Source organism: Furipterus horrens, unplaced genomic scaffold, assembly GCF_987537825.1.
Source record: "Furipterus horrens unplaced genomic scaffold, mFurHor1.1.pri manual_scaffold_7, whole genome shotgun sequence".
Taxonomy (NCBI): Eukaryota; Metazoa; Chordata; class Mammalia; order Chiroptera; family Furipteridae; genus Furipterus; species Furipterus horrens.
Window position 1 is genome coordinate 11,058,730 of NW_028327177.1, and position 14,714 is coordinate 11,073,443.

The 14,714-nt window shown below is 46.7% G+C and overlaps 1 long non-coding RNA gene across 2 annotated transcripts in view; it reads right to left on the reverse strand.

Annotated features, from left to right (window-relative positions):
- LOC150004033 (uncharacterized) overlaps positions 1 to 14,714 on the reverse strand; it is a 126,054-nt gene that overhangs the window by 75,884 nt on the left and 35,456 nt on the right. The window lies entirely within an intron of this gene.

Consider the following 14,714-nt stretch of genomic DNA (forward strand, 5'->3'; position numbering starts at 1 on the left):
CTGCTCTGCTCTGGAGGGTTAAGGAAGTGTGCCGACGGAAGCGCTCTAGGCTTTTTCTGCCACTCTGCTCCCAGGAGCTGTGTGGCCTTGCACAAATCACGTCAGTCTTCCGGGACCTGCTTTTCTCCCTTTGAAACGGGAACTAGGTGAATGAGGCCCTATTGGATTGTTTTCCCCTGAAGGATGAAGCCAGTGGGGTCACCGCCACCGGTCCAGCAAAGCAGAATGGGTTCATAGCTGGCATTCTGTCCTGGCCTTTCCATAGGAAACCGGCGTCATGATGATGTGTTGGTGGCAATGACTCATCGACGAGTCATCTTTATTGAGCACGTACTGCGCACCAGACACCAGGCAAACATTTTCATTCATTACGTTGGTCAGTCCCCACAAGGGCCCTTTAAGGCAGAGGCGACCATTTATTCCCGTTTTACAGCTGGGAAAACTGATGCTCGGAGAAGTTAAACCTGTTTTCATGTACTGGTGAGTGGGGGAGCCAGGATTTGAACCCAGGCTGTCAGATTCCAGAGCCCACCTTCTTTCCCTCTGCACTTTGCTGAACCTGGAAGTCTATGTTTCCACAGTGAGGCAAGATTTGAGGATCTAGAAAGGCAATGAACACAATCATTTTCTAGACCGAGGACTCAGTCTGGAAAGAAAGACCACCGCCTGAACATGTACATGTTCCAGGTCTGCTAAACTAGTCTCAGGACAGGAAACACATCGTAGGAGTGTTACAGAAACAGGGGTGTTCCAAAAAAAACCCCAGAGTTTGCAGCTGGGGGATGGGGAGAAGGAAGCAGCTTTTCAGAGTGCCTCCACATGCCTGAGGCCGGTGGCTAGTGTCTTTTTTATGCAAAATGGCTTTAATGCATCCAAAGCCTCAGGTAGATGGGAGGAGTCTTGAACCAGGGGATGGTATGGAGAAAGCACACAGAACCTGCGTAAGGTTCTGTGAATGGTCAGAACTGGTTACCGCACCCACTACATCAGAGGATGTAGTCAGGGATTTAAAAATAAGCGGCAGACATTTTAGGCGGGCTGACTGTGCGGATTTAACTAAGGTTAAGGCGGACTGTGCGAATTGGACTAAGGCTGAGGCTGACTGTGCGGATTACAAAAGGACTAACTATCCAGTTTACAAGGAGGCTGAGAATCCATGAGGTTCTGGATTAAAAGCTGGTGGACCCCATAACACAGACGAGGTCTCCCCAATCAGGATTGAATGATTGGCGGCTACTGGTAAAGCTGAACTGTGTTTGGAAAGTAGGGAAACGGTTTCTCTGACTTTTCTAAAACTAGCCTGGTTTGGTAGGGGGAGGCAAGGATATGTGTTTATGGGTGTTTTAAAGAACATAAGACTTAACAACAGAAATCCGCAAATAACTAAATCTATATAACTGTTAAATAAACTATTCTTTTTCTTTTCACTAAACTCTGGTATTGAGAGTTATAATTTTGGCGGCGGGCAATCGGGCCCCTAACTAAAGAGCCCGCGGGTTTGTTTTCAACTGGAGCAGCCCAGGGCTTCTGTAACAGGAGCTTGGTTTAAACAGAGAGGCAGCTTAGGCGCCTTGGAGATAGCCCTGGCCTTGGAGTTGGACAAGCCTGGTTCTGCCAGGGCCCCCCTCACCCACCAGGCACCAGCCTCCCCAGCTGGGGCCAGGCAGCTGCTCAGAAGTCCATTTTCTCATCTCTCAGGTGTGCCAGCATTTACCTGCCCAGATCAGTGGGGCCCCCTCAATGTCCACCTTCTCCATAGGCCACATTTTAAAAGATGCCCTTCCTCACACATGAATTAGTTTCTCCATTAACAAAATAACAAAGCATCTGTATAGCTGGGAGTTTCTGATCAAAACAAGGTAGCCATTGTTATCCCATTCCAGTCCAGAGGAAAAAAATAAAACGCCTCCGCCCAGCCCCATGATATTTTTAGGCAGCCATTGCCACCGTATCCTGAGCACTGTACAATTTCCACTCATTTCTGGAAATACTGACCCCATTACGTGGACTTTTAGGAAAATACTGGCCTGAACAGTTTCTGAGGTCTCTTCTGCTATCACGTCCAACAACTGATTATGTCTGTAAGTGTGCTTTGCTAACAGTGAGTGTGTAATCGCTGTTCTTGTTTGCTGGCTCAATGCTAGAAATGCAGAAACAGGGAGGACCCTCGCCGTCTGAAGGAGGTCAGCCGAGGATACCCGCTGGGCAGGCCTCCGTGACTTCACACCGAGGTTGGAAAACACATGGAACTCCCTGGGCCCCGGAGGCTGCACCAGCTAAAAATATAAACAAGTTCAAGAAGGGTTTAGATGAACTCAAGGAGGAGTGACTGATGGGTGAGGGGGGTGAGGGCTGTTCAGGTTTCGTCTTATGCTCCTGCGGCTTTTGGTGGCCTGCTAGCCATGGAACGCTTGGCTGGGCCAGACACAGACAGTTCTGCCATCCTGCTCTCGTGCGAGGAGATTAAAGAAAAGGAAAACAGAACAAAACAAAATGAAAAAGAAACGAGGGCAGATGACAGTTCCCTGCTTCAGCATTTAACTTCTATAATCAGGAAAAAAAAAAAAAGTCAATGATAAGATATTTAGAAACAAAGGAAAAAAGTAGTCATATAGTCATCCCTGATTCTTCGTCTAAGGATGAACTGTATAGCCATCCCCCCTCCCCCCCTTATCTGGGGTTTTGCTGTCTGCGGTTTCTGTTACTGGTGGCCCAACGTTATTTAATGCAAAATCCCAGAAATAAACAGTTAATAAGTTTTAAACTGTGCGCCATACTGAGTAGCGATGAAATCTCGTGGGGCAGGGGATGTGAACCATGACTTGGTCCAGCGTCTCCACGCTGCACACACTCCCTACCCATCAGCCACTGAGGAGCCGCCCAGGTTATCAGACTGACCGTCCTGGTGTCATATAGTGCTTGTGTTCAAGTCACCTTGTTTTACTTAATAATGCCACAGTCACATAACTTTTATTACAGCATATTGTTGTAACTGTTTCTATTTTATGTATTATCAGTTATTGCTATTAATCTCTTCCTGTGCCTAATCCATAAATTAAACTTTATCATAGGTATGTAAATATAGGAAAAAAATGTAGTTTACATTGGGTTTGGTACTATTTCGGGTTTCACGCATCCATTGGGGGCCTTGGATTATAACCCCCACGGGTAAGGGGAGGCTACTGTATTTCTATCTGCATGTGTGTGTGTTAAAAAATAAAAACTATAATATAGTATGTATCCTGCATTTTCATTTAACACTTAAAAAAATCAAATTACTAAGATAGCTTGCTGTATGTTTTAAGGGCTTCTAGTGCTTATTTATTTAACCATTAATTTATTTAACTGTGGAACCGTTTTACCCTTCAGCTCTTGTTGAACAGCCATATACACAATGCTGGGATTGTTTTCAGAGAAATAACAATAAATCTCAAAAATCGGAGTGTAACATTTAGTAAGCTTCTCTTACGTAGACAGAGGGCATGTGAGGGACCGACCAGTGCTGGAGGAATATTCCCCAGGTGCTCACTTGCTACAATGCTGCTTTAAAGGCGGTGGTAGCCCACCAGCCTGTGCTTTCCCCTCATTTCCCCCTGCCTCCCCCACCCCCCACAGCTGTTTGTTTACGCTGAAGACTTCCTTTGGTCTCTGCAAACTGAGCACTTGGAGACATGCAGCCACTGAGCTGAAGCACACCAGGGCATGGCCGTTAAGTAGAAATGCCAATCTCTCAGTTGACAAATCCTGAACACTGAGCTCATCCATCTTCCCGCTGCCCAGCCCCCAGTCAGGTGGCCTCTGTCTTCCCTTTTACCTGAGTGAGCTGAAAGGGAGTTGGCTGGGCTGTGGATCGGTAACCTGAGAAGCAAAGGGCCTGTCTGAAATGGAATTGTCTTCCCAGCGGTTCATTTTTACCCAACAAGAGGAAGTCAGTTCCTTTCTTCTCAGCTTTAACTCTACTGAAAGCCATTAAGCACCGCCAGAGACAGGAGACAGTTATCTGTTGGCAAGTGTGAAAGCTGCATTCTGTACCTCCAGCAGGGAAGGAAATTAAGCTGTTTACTTGGTGGCCACCCCAAGGGACTGAAATAAAATCCCAGTGTGACGGCATTTCTGAAATGCATTTTTTCATTCATTTTTTTTTGAAAGCTGAGGTAACACAGGTTAATCACATTATAAAAGCAGTCACGAAGAAACTCAATGAGATACAAGAAAACTCAGAAGGCCAGTTCAGTGAGCTCAGGAATAAACTGAATGAACAGAAGGAATACTTTCCCAAAGAGATTGAAACTAAACAAGAACCGATCAGAAAGTCTGGAGCCAAGGAACTCAATAAACAAAATAAAGAATGCATGGGAAATAGAGTAGGCCATATGAAAGAGAGAAGTAGTGAGCTTGAAGATAAAAATCTAGAAATGATTCGGGTGGAAGAGTAGAGGGAACTAAGATTTTTAAAAATGAAAGAACTCTATGAGCTCTATCTGACTCCATTAGAAAGGGCCACATAAGAATAAATGTGTATTCCAGGAGAAGAGAGAGAACAGAACAGAAAGCCTACTCAATGAAATGCATTTTTTAAAATCTCAAATTCTCATCCTCCATTCCCACCTGTAAACCCACTAGAAACTTGCAAAATTGATTTAGCTGAATTACACCCTGACCAGCTCTGACACCCCACATAAATGGAGTGACTAGTAAGTGACCTCCCGAAACTGATTGTTTTCGAAAGGAGCGTAGGCATCTGAAGGATGCTGGGGTTGCAGTTGGACTAGCTTTTTTAATAACTAGGATCAAAGAGAGGTCTGGTACCAGTTAGTGCCCTTTAGATGGTTAGTCAGAATTAAACATGATAAAGTCCCTCAATGCGGGGTATTCAGAATCTCCCTGTCCAGGGAGACAAACCCACTTCCTCAGCCCCAGCAGGGTTCCCTCCACAATCGGTCCATGCCATTCCTTCCACCAGTGTGGGGCCACTGCTACTTCGAAATGCCACTCTAAACGTACCTTTTCTGTGCAGAAAACCTGTCAAGATGGAGTCCCTCTGGGGTTATTTTGAATCCTTTTGGAGCTCTTAATACTCAGACCCCTTCAACTCCTGGAACTATTGTTTTGCAATTACGGTCACATGACACTGCTTATATATTTGGTCTCTACTCCTAAGTTCCTTTGCACTAATAACTGAAACCATTCTTGTACTGTAATAGATGGGATGTTTGCCCCCCCCAAATTATGTTAAATGCTAATGCCCAATGTAATGGTATTAGGAGGTGGAAACCTTTGGGAGTTGATCAGATCATGAGGATGGAGCCCTTATGAATGGGATTAGTGTCCTTGTAAGAGTCCCCAGAGAGAGCTTCCTTGCCCCTTCTGCATGTGAGGACACAGAGAGAAGATGGTCATCCATGAACCACGAAGCCGACTCTCACCAGACACTGAATCTGCCAGCCCTTTGATCTTGGATTTCCAGATTCCAGAATGGTAAGAAATAAACTCCTGGTGTTTATAAGCCACCCCGTCTAGGGTATGTTTGCTATAGCAACCCAAAGAGACTAGAAGTCCCCAATAAATGCTCAACGAGAGAACTGCCCTTGCCCAGCTTCTAGAATGAGGTGGGAGAGTTTTGTATGGTTCTTATTATTTCCTATCTAATTTTTATGAATGTACATATGGTCAGATCCTTAAAAAGAGAATGTCGGCAGCCGTCCGTCTCGAGAGACGATGGTGTAGCTTCTTAAGAGTCTATCTGCACCGCCGAGAATGGCTGTGCAGTCCGACTCGGGAGTGACACGGTATCTGTCTCCTCCCGTGTTGAATCGACATCTTGCGATGACGCTGGAGTGTCCTCTCCAGTGAAGCTGAAGCTACAGAGCCTGGGCAGGGTGATATGGAGGGTCTGCTGTTGCCCATGCAGCAGACCCCCCCTCTCTTCGCAGCTGAAGGGTCCAAGGGAAAGACGGAGTCAATACAGCTTGGCTTCAGGTGCGCCGCAGGAGTTGCCGGTGTTGACTACAACGTCGAACCGCCTTAGGGACTCCGGCTCCGGATTTTCTGTCGGGGTTTACTCCCTTAGCCTTTCCCCTGAAGAGGTATGCCGCAAGGCAGCGGAGGTTTTTTGGAGTCAGAGTTTTCCTTCTCTGATGCGCCCTGACTGGAAGATCGAACCAGCGACACTGGTTCTAAAAAGAGAATAGAAGCACATTAAATGAATTTTGAAGAGTAAAGAAAAACTACTGTAGTCCCTTACCCAACTCTAACCAGTCAAGTTCTTGCAACTCTTTGATGAAAATAAAAGGTAACAGGCCTTGTTTACACGCAAATTTTGTAGATTAAAATGAATCATTTTGGATTTGCAGATTTGAAGTTAAAATGTATTTTAAAATGCCCTCGGTTGTACAGTGTAGTTGTGATTAAGAGGATGACTCTGTCTGGGTTGAAACCTGGCTTAGTCCTTAAAAATTGTTTTTCTATTACACATACACTCTATATACTCCTGCTTTACCTGATGTCCCATGCATGCACTACCCTTATTACACAGTTCTCATAAGCACCATTAAAATATTTGTTTAATAGTCTATTCAATTGCTGGCTCAGAGTTAAGTAAATGTTCCCTAACTTTTTGCTGAAATGCAGTGTTTTAATGACTACCGAAAAAAAGGATCAATACCCTCAATTTATAGGATAAGAGAATTATTTGCTATCTCCCGGAGACTCTGTGTAAAATGAAAGGCAGCCCATAAAGACCCTGCTAGAACCCAAACCCACTGGATGTGGTTTATATTCCCAAAGAGAAGAATGCGCAACCGGGAGCCCATTCACAGGTATGACCCATCCGCCAGAAGCCTGTTCACAGGGACAATCCATCAACCCTATGAAGGGGGGAAGTATCTCAGATGGAATGAACCACTCACCCCTGCAGGGGCAGTCCCTTTCTTTTGTCCTGCAGTGCACCCCCACCCCATGTCCCCGGGGGCTGCTTCAGGACAGCATGTACCATTCCTGCCCTCACAGTTATCTCACTCAAGCATGAGGGCTCGCTAGTCCAACAAGGGTGTGTTATGGGATGGCACCTCCTGAGATTGCTTTAGCCCGACCTTGGTGGAAATATGCAAGGGTCACGCTTTTCCTGTCTTCCTGGGTTTTGGCTTCCCTTCTGAGCAGGCCTCCCACATAATGAGCCAGGCTGAGCTGGTTTGAGGATACACTCTCCCTTGCAGTCAATCCTGAGGCGGGGTGGTGTGTGCACACGTGTCTTCTCCGGGTCTGTGCTTCTGCCCTTAGGTCAGAGGTGCTCTGGCCGCGTTCACAGAGGTCCCTTCATTCCACGCACACTGCACTGCACTGCTCTCTTGACTAGAACCTTCTAGGTGCCCCCGGCGCTCTTACATGTTCCATACTTTCCTCCCAGGGGCTGTTGGCTGGATCCTACCATGTCTCGGTCTTTTGCTTCTAGATTCTCTCTCTCCCGCATAAGGATTCAGATTCTGAGGTCAGATCCGGGTAACCTTGGGCCAACTACTTAATCTTTTGAACCTCAGTTTTCTCACCTGTAAAACAGGGCGATATCAGTACTAACTTGCTTCACAGAGTTGCTGTGAGGATCAAATGAGGTAATATAGGCACAGCACTTGGCAGTGCTTGGTACAGAGAAAGCATACCAGTGTTAGGAGTCATTACTGTTATCATTATCATCATTAATTATAATTAATAACAGTCCTCTATTTTTCTAAATAGACTGAACTTCTCCCACAGCTTGTCATTTTCTAAATTCCTCCAGCTCAGATGTCCTAATCTCCCCCAAGAAACCTTATCCAACCCCACACTCTTATCTTCTGGTTAATTTTCCTTTTCTATGGACCTGTAAAAATAAGAAATCTGAACTCCTCTCATGGAAGAGTAAAAATGACTTGTGACCCTGCGCAAACAATAGTTTTCCTGGGTTCCATCTCCCTCACCGGAAAAAATGTAGAGGTTGGTCCAGAAAAGCATTTCCCTAAGTATGTTCTGGAAGCTTCCACCGGACTCGCCCCTCGACACACAGCCCCCTTGGCCAGAGCAGAGTCATAAACGACCAAGCTAGCACCCATCCCCCACGCTCCTCTCCCGTTAGCTGGTTGTGAAGATTTGTCTACACTGCCTGGCGCCTCAGCAGAGCGTTCGAGGGCTGACCCGAGACCTCTCAGAAAGAGAGGTTTCGAATTGGCGTAAATCTCAGCTCTGTAAGGAGGGAAATTGAACTGCCAGCTCTGCTCAAAAACTAGGACAAGGTTCTCTTTAGCAAGTCTCCAGGTACTGTTCAGGCAGTCACTGGATATCATGAGCCTTAAAATATGCCCCGCCTGCCTGCTACAATGCCTCCTGATTAAGCTGGCTGCCAGGCCCAAGGCGCTTCAGGCAGGGATGGTGAATTTCAAAGCCACACAATTACTGGTAGTTTGGAAAACCCTTCTGAAATACCATGCCAATCATTTAATTCATTTTCCAAAGTCCTTTTTAATGCAAAATATGCTAATATGTTGTTGGAGGGTCCAGCAGAGAAACCTGCTAGAAACCCGGGCCTCTCTTGCTTAGAGGTTAAGTGCAGGGCTGGTGGGAATGGGCGGGGAGAGAATAATGGCCCATTTTCCCTCCAGCGGAGAAAAGCGAGCGGATGCCACTGCGCTCAAGTGTTTCTTTGTGCTCCCTTCAGCTGCAGGAGGTGTGATCACCCCCATAGCTTCTGTTCTGCTCAGAGCCCGAGTCCTGAGCCTTGTAAGTAAGATGTGTCCTGGACACGTCTGGTACCTCCTCCCTGTGAGTTGGGGGGGAAACAAAGAAAGGGTGACCGAGAAATGTATGACTTGAAGAAATAAATTAAGTGAGTCCCGAGGGGCGCAGCATGGCCTTGATCAATGACACAGTCCAAGGGGACCCTGATTCTCATAGCGGCAGAAGGAAGAGAGATAAGTTATAGACCAGGGGTCTCTCTGAGGCAGTTTAGGGAATTCGGCCTCTTTCCCAAATATTACACCTGTTCTTCCAAAAATCACAGGTTTCTTGCAACCTACTTCATAACTGATTCCACATCTTAAAAGTTGCAGCTCCTGCATACTTAGTGAGCACATACAATTAGATGTAACTTTGTATACACAGCGCTGCGCCAGTCCTGGGGTAGAGCACGTAAGAGTAGAACACTAGATCTAGCCTTTCACAACCATCATTAATCAAGGACCTACTATCTTCCAGAGACAACATATGTCTTGCCTGCAGAGGGAGAAACAGACACCAAGGCACACAGGAAGTGAGGCTCACGGGCCCACCTACCACAGCGGGTCAGCCAGGTAGCAATCTACCAAGCCTCAGGCCCAGAGCTTGTAAACAGGTGGCCAAGACTGGATTTGGCTCCCAGACACGTTTTCTCTGACCTATCCAATGCTTTAAACATTTTGGAACTATCTCATAAACATCAAGATTTCCTACCTTTCTTGCAAAGATGGAAAGGGGCTGTCTTGTATCCCTGAATCCACATTCATGCATGGGAACAATGAGCCTGCGCTGAGTGGCAGGTGTCCCTTTTAGACTGGTCACAGGCTCTCTAATTTGCCAAAGTTGCCACTACGACCTATTACTTACCCCTGGCTAGCCTCCCGCATTTCCTTTATCTGTCTGACCTCTGTAGGCATTTGGGTTTGTAAGCTAACTTAGGACAGGCCCCTTACTTTGTAGGTGTGAAATCTGAGCCCTGGAGAGATTTAGAGATAGCAGGCAAGTACAAAGTTGAACCCAGGGCTCTGCTGGATACCTGGGTCCGGGCTGTTTTTGCTGTATCACATTGTGTGTCATCAAGGACAGCTGATACACTACATACAGGAGGACTGTTATAACTACCTGATAAATGAATATGCAAATGAGTGAATGGGTGGAACAGACCAGGCCATAGGTGCAGGTGAGTGCGGCGGAACCATGGTGGGCAGGAGGTCTGGGGGAAGCTTTGCAAAGGGATGGAGAGCTCAGGAAAGGAATAAAGCGTTCTTGGCTGGTTTGAGGACCTGAAAATCTATTTATTCGGTTTTGTTTATTTGTGACTTTTAAAATGTGTTTTTACTGTAAAATAGGACATAGATACAGGAAAGCACATAACACACAAACATATGCATTGTTTTCAACTATCCATGATTACTTTTTTGCTCCTGTTTTCTTTCCAAAGCCATCAGGCTGCTTCAAAATCAGGACTTCTCATGCTTTTTCAATTTGTACTCACTGCAGAGTAAGAAACCAACCTACCTCTTCCTGCCTGAGATAGTGCAGCGGAACTATTAGGGGAGGAACTGCAGGGAGACCTGGGGTTCCAGTCCTGACTTGGATGCATAAAGAAAGCCGCTTACCCTCTCCGCACCTCAGATGGGGAGGCTGGACTGCATCACCTCTGAGAGGCCACGTCCAATGCCCTAGGAACCCATGAGGCTAAGAATGGCTGGCAGAGCAGAAGGAACCTGCTGGGATGCCTGTGAAAGGAAGGTCAGTGATGTAATCACTTACTGGCTCAGTCCAGAGCACAACTGTCATCATGGCTACATTAGAACCAGAAACCAGGTGGCAACATCTACAATAGGTCCTTCCAGGTAACAGGATATTGATGACAGGGAGCTTTAGGGGTCATGGACACCCCCCCTCCCCCATGGACAACTGAGTACATGGGAGTGTGGATGAGGAATGTGACCTGCTCAAGGTCTGATCCTGAGCTTTTCCTTTGGCCTTTATTCCAAACAGGCCCTCTCCTCACAAGAGCCAGAGGCGTGGGGGTGTAAATAGAAAGGCTTCTTGGGCCAAGCCGCTCATTGATAAAAGGGCATAAATTAAAAATTTTGATGGCCCTGTCCATGTAAAACACAACTGTATGCGGCAGTCTGCCTTTGGGGCTATAACATCTGTAGAACACCCTGAATTAATGTGTTTTAATTACAAACCTTGTGATAAGCTAGCGTACAATACAACACAAGTCTATTGCATATATACATACGTCAGAAGAGTTATCTCGGTGATTTAAACATTTTACAGATCCACAATTTTTGTAACCAGTTCTAATATTTTTTTCATATTTTAATGCCCAGGAAATTAAAAATATACGAGTTGCCAGGTCTGTCTCTCTTGACCTCTGTGAGGCCCAATGACACAGCGGAGCTCAGGCACAGAAGCCAAACTGTCCTCATGGCTGACCGGGAGTGGGGAGAGGTGTCAGCCGAAGCAACCGGCACTTCCTGCGGGCTAAGTGCAGGGCATGTGCTAATGTTTGAGCTCAGAGAGGACCAGGCCTTGCTGGTGAGGAAGTCACGGCCTGGCCGGGCAGCTGGACACTGAATGAGCTGTAAAGTAATGTGGTAAGTACTATACTGAGAGGGGCAGGAGGGGCTGGGGCAAGAGGGAGAGCATGTGCGTTTACGTGACTAGTACCAGGAGGCAGATGGAGTGGTGGGAGATGTGGCAGACAAAAAATAACACTCCCTCCAAAAAGGACCACGCCCTAACCCCCAGTACTTGTGAACATGTGGCCTTCCATGGCAAAGGTGACTTCGCATATGTGATTAAGGCAAAGCTTTTGAGATGAGGAGATTATCCTGGCTTATGTGGATGGGCCCAATGTACTTGCAAAAGTCTTCAGAAGTGAAAAAGGGAGGCAGGAGGGTCACAGTCAGAGTGATGCAGCTTGAGAAAGACTCGATTGAACGTGGCTGGCTTTGAAGATGGAAGAGAGAGCCATGAGCTGAGGAATATGGGCAGCTTCCAGAAGCTGGAAAAGGCCGGGGAACAGATTCTCCCCTGGGCCTCCAGGAGGCCCAGCCTCGCTGACTCCTTGATTTAGCCTGGGAAGACCCATTTCAGATTTCTGACTGCCAGCGCTGTCATAACAAATGTGTGTTGTGCAAACCACTAAGCCTATGGGATTTTGTTGTAGCAGCCATAGGAAACTAATACAGAAGGAAAACCTGAGTAGGAGAAAGGAGCCCTGGGGGACCAGTCCTGAATTGGTATAAATCGAACCTCTATTTCTCCCTCTGACAAACAAGAGTCCAGGGCTAGGCGGTCTCTAATGTCCCTTTCAGTACTGACACTTTGAACTTTTATGGAGGAGGGGAGTGGCCATTGTGCTTTAACGGCTAGTGATGTATTGCGTGGGTTGACAGAAAACAGCATGTCCCAGATTGGTAAAATTTAATTTCAATGGATTGTTGATTTGGGTTAGGCAGAAAAGAGGCCTATTGATGCAGGAAGTCACTACTGAACACTTACTAGGAGCTGTTCTAGGTACTGGGGAAGACAGGGGCGAAGAGGGCAGGTAATATCAACCCTGCCTTCATAGAACTCAGGTTAGAGGTGTGAGGGATGGACCCTAAGAAGGAATATATCTGTTAAAAACTCCTCATGTTTAACAGGCTCAAATTCATAACCGGATTCTAGCAGCCATTGTTTACACAGGCCTCTCAAGAGTCCTGCATATCAGAAAACCTGCAGACAGAACTGCCGAGCCTCCTGCACTGGGTTCCTGCCTTCTGAGCCGAACCTTATAAAGAAGTTCCTGGAATCATATTTTGACCAATGAGCTGATACCTGTCTCATCCTATTGGAACTGTGCAGCTGTATCCTTATTTGCATCTTTACCAACCAATCAGAGGGGTTCCATGATGCCCAATCAGGATGCGCACAGCTAGTGAGAACTAGAGTTCCAATCCTCTGGCTGTTTTGGACCAATCAAATGCACAAATTGGGATTCCTCATTTGTGTAAAAATGTACCAATCAGGGACTAGGGCAAGCACTTCCTCTATGTAAGTGGGCCTTCCTTTTGTCCCAAAGGAGTGCATTGTCAGTGGAAGCTGCATTTCACTGGTTTGCAAAGTGTTTAAAGAAAGCTTCTCCTTTAAGTGCGCCCCAGATTGGGTACTCTTGTGGCAATGATCTTTTGTGGACAGAGCCAATGTGTGGGGAACTAACGAACAATTCCCACGGGTCATCAGTACTACGAAGAAAATAAAACCTGGTGACGCGATAAGAGTGGGACGGGTAGGCCAGCCTCTCAGAAGGGTGGTCAGGCCAGCCTCCCAGGGTCAAATTTGACCTGGGCCTACATGATGAGATGAGCTGGGCCTTTCAGGGAAAGGGGGAGAGAGTATGAAAAAATATTGAGCAAAACAAAATTAAATAGAATTATATATGGAGGAGTCTTAAGGGCTGGAATAGATTAATTGGTTCATGTGTTCATCTGACACATTATTTTATCGAACCAGGCAGTGTTCTAGGCACAATGGATACAGCACTGAACAAAACAGACACGGTCACTAGTGCATGGCACATTATTGGTGTGGGACGGACAGACAAAAGTAAACAAACATAAAAGCCGGAATCTAAAAGTACTAGGAAAAACAACAGAACAGGTAATGGGACAGAGGTCTGGGAAGATTTCTCAGAGGTATTGATATCTGAGCAGCAACCTAACACGCAGGATGAATCCGGGTGCGGCATTTCCCAAACTAAGGTGACAGTGGCACCCCTTTGTCACAGAGGACCTTTTGGAACTTCTGCTCCTCAGAACACACTGAGAAACGGGCCTGAGCAAGTTGAAGCATGAGCAAAGCTGGCATTTGTACACTCCCGCGGGACCCCTGGCGTAACAAAGACTGCGAGTCTCATGAGTACAAGGTACAGTAGTCCCTCTCTATATCGTGGTTCACTTATCGCGGCCTCACTGTATCATAGGATTTAAAAAAATATTATATTTAATTATTTATTGTGGATTTTTCAGTATATTGTGGGATTTTGCGGTACTGTACAGTAAATACTAAAATAAATGTAAGGTTCCTACTTCGTGGATTTTCACCTATCATGGGGAGTCTAGAACGTAATACCTGTGATAAGTGAGGGATCACTGTATGACATTTTATGTAGGAGTCCTTGCTCCCCTGCCAATGCATATCAGAAAATGGGGGTGACCAGGACATCCCCGCTTGACTGCAGAATTAGTGAGGCCCTGCACACACTCTTCTGGGCTGCCCTGGATTCAGCCTTGTTTTTGCTCTGTTCACAGGGCCGGATAGGACGTTGAACCCATGATTGGATGAGCTGGCCTCTGCTGTTTTTTTCACGTGTCCCAGAGAATGGAGTATAAGAACGGGAATCCTCTCCTAGGATGCTCTGTTGCAAAGAGCACGTACTTGTTTTTAAAGTGTATCTGGGTGACAGCAATCAATGCCCACAATCCTGGGGATTTTTACCCAAGTCCTCCTTCAGCCTTGATAAAGGAATAAATTCTACACTCCAGGCCCAGAAACAAGATCCGGGGCCTGATCCAGGGCACACCCTGTACTCATGGAAAGCACGCACCCTGGGAGAGAAAGAGACTAATATTCTCTCCAAGGAGCCACAGGGAGTTTCTCTGAGAATGAATCCCGCTGTCCCTGCAGTGTCCTTTCCTGTCTAGAGAAGGCCGTCTGGACTTTCTCACAGCTCACATCAGGCGAGCCTATTATGTATTCAAGTCCTGCTGCGGGGAGCCCTCCAGCGCCGCATCCTGCCTGGGCTCTGGCAGAAACACCTCTCCTGGGAGCAGGCTCCGCTCAGGCTAAGCTGGCTCCGGTCTGCCGGAGGGACGGGCCTCCCCTGACCGGTGGTGATGCTCTTCACCGTCCACGTCGCCTAGGTGAGGAGTCAACCCAGAGACAGATGGGGACAGTCTTCCCATGAGAGC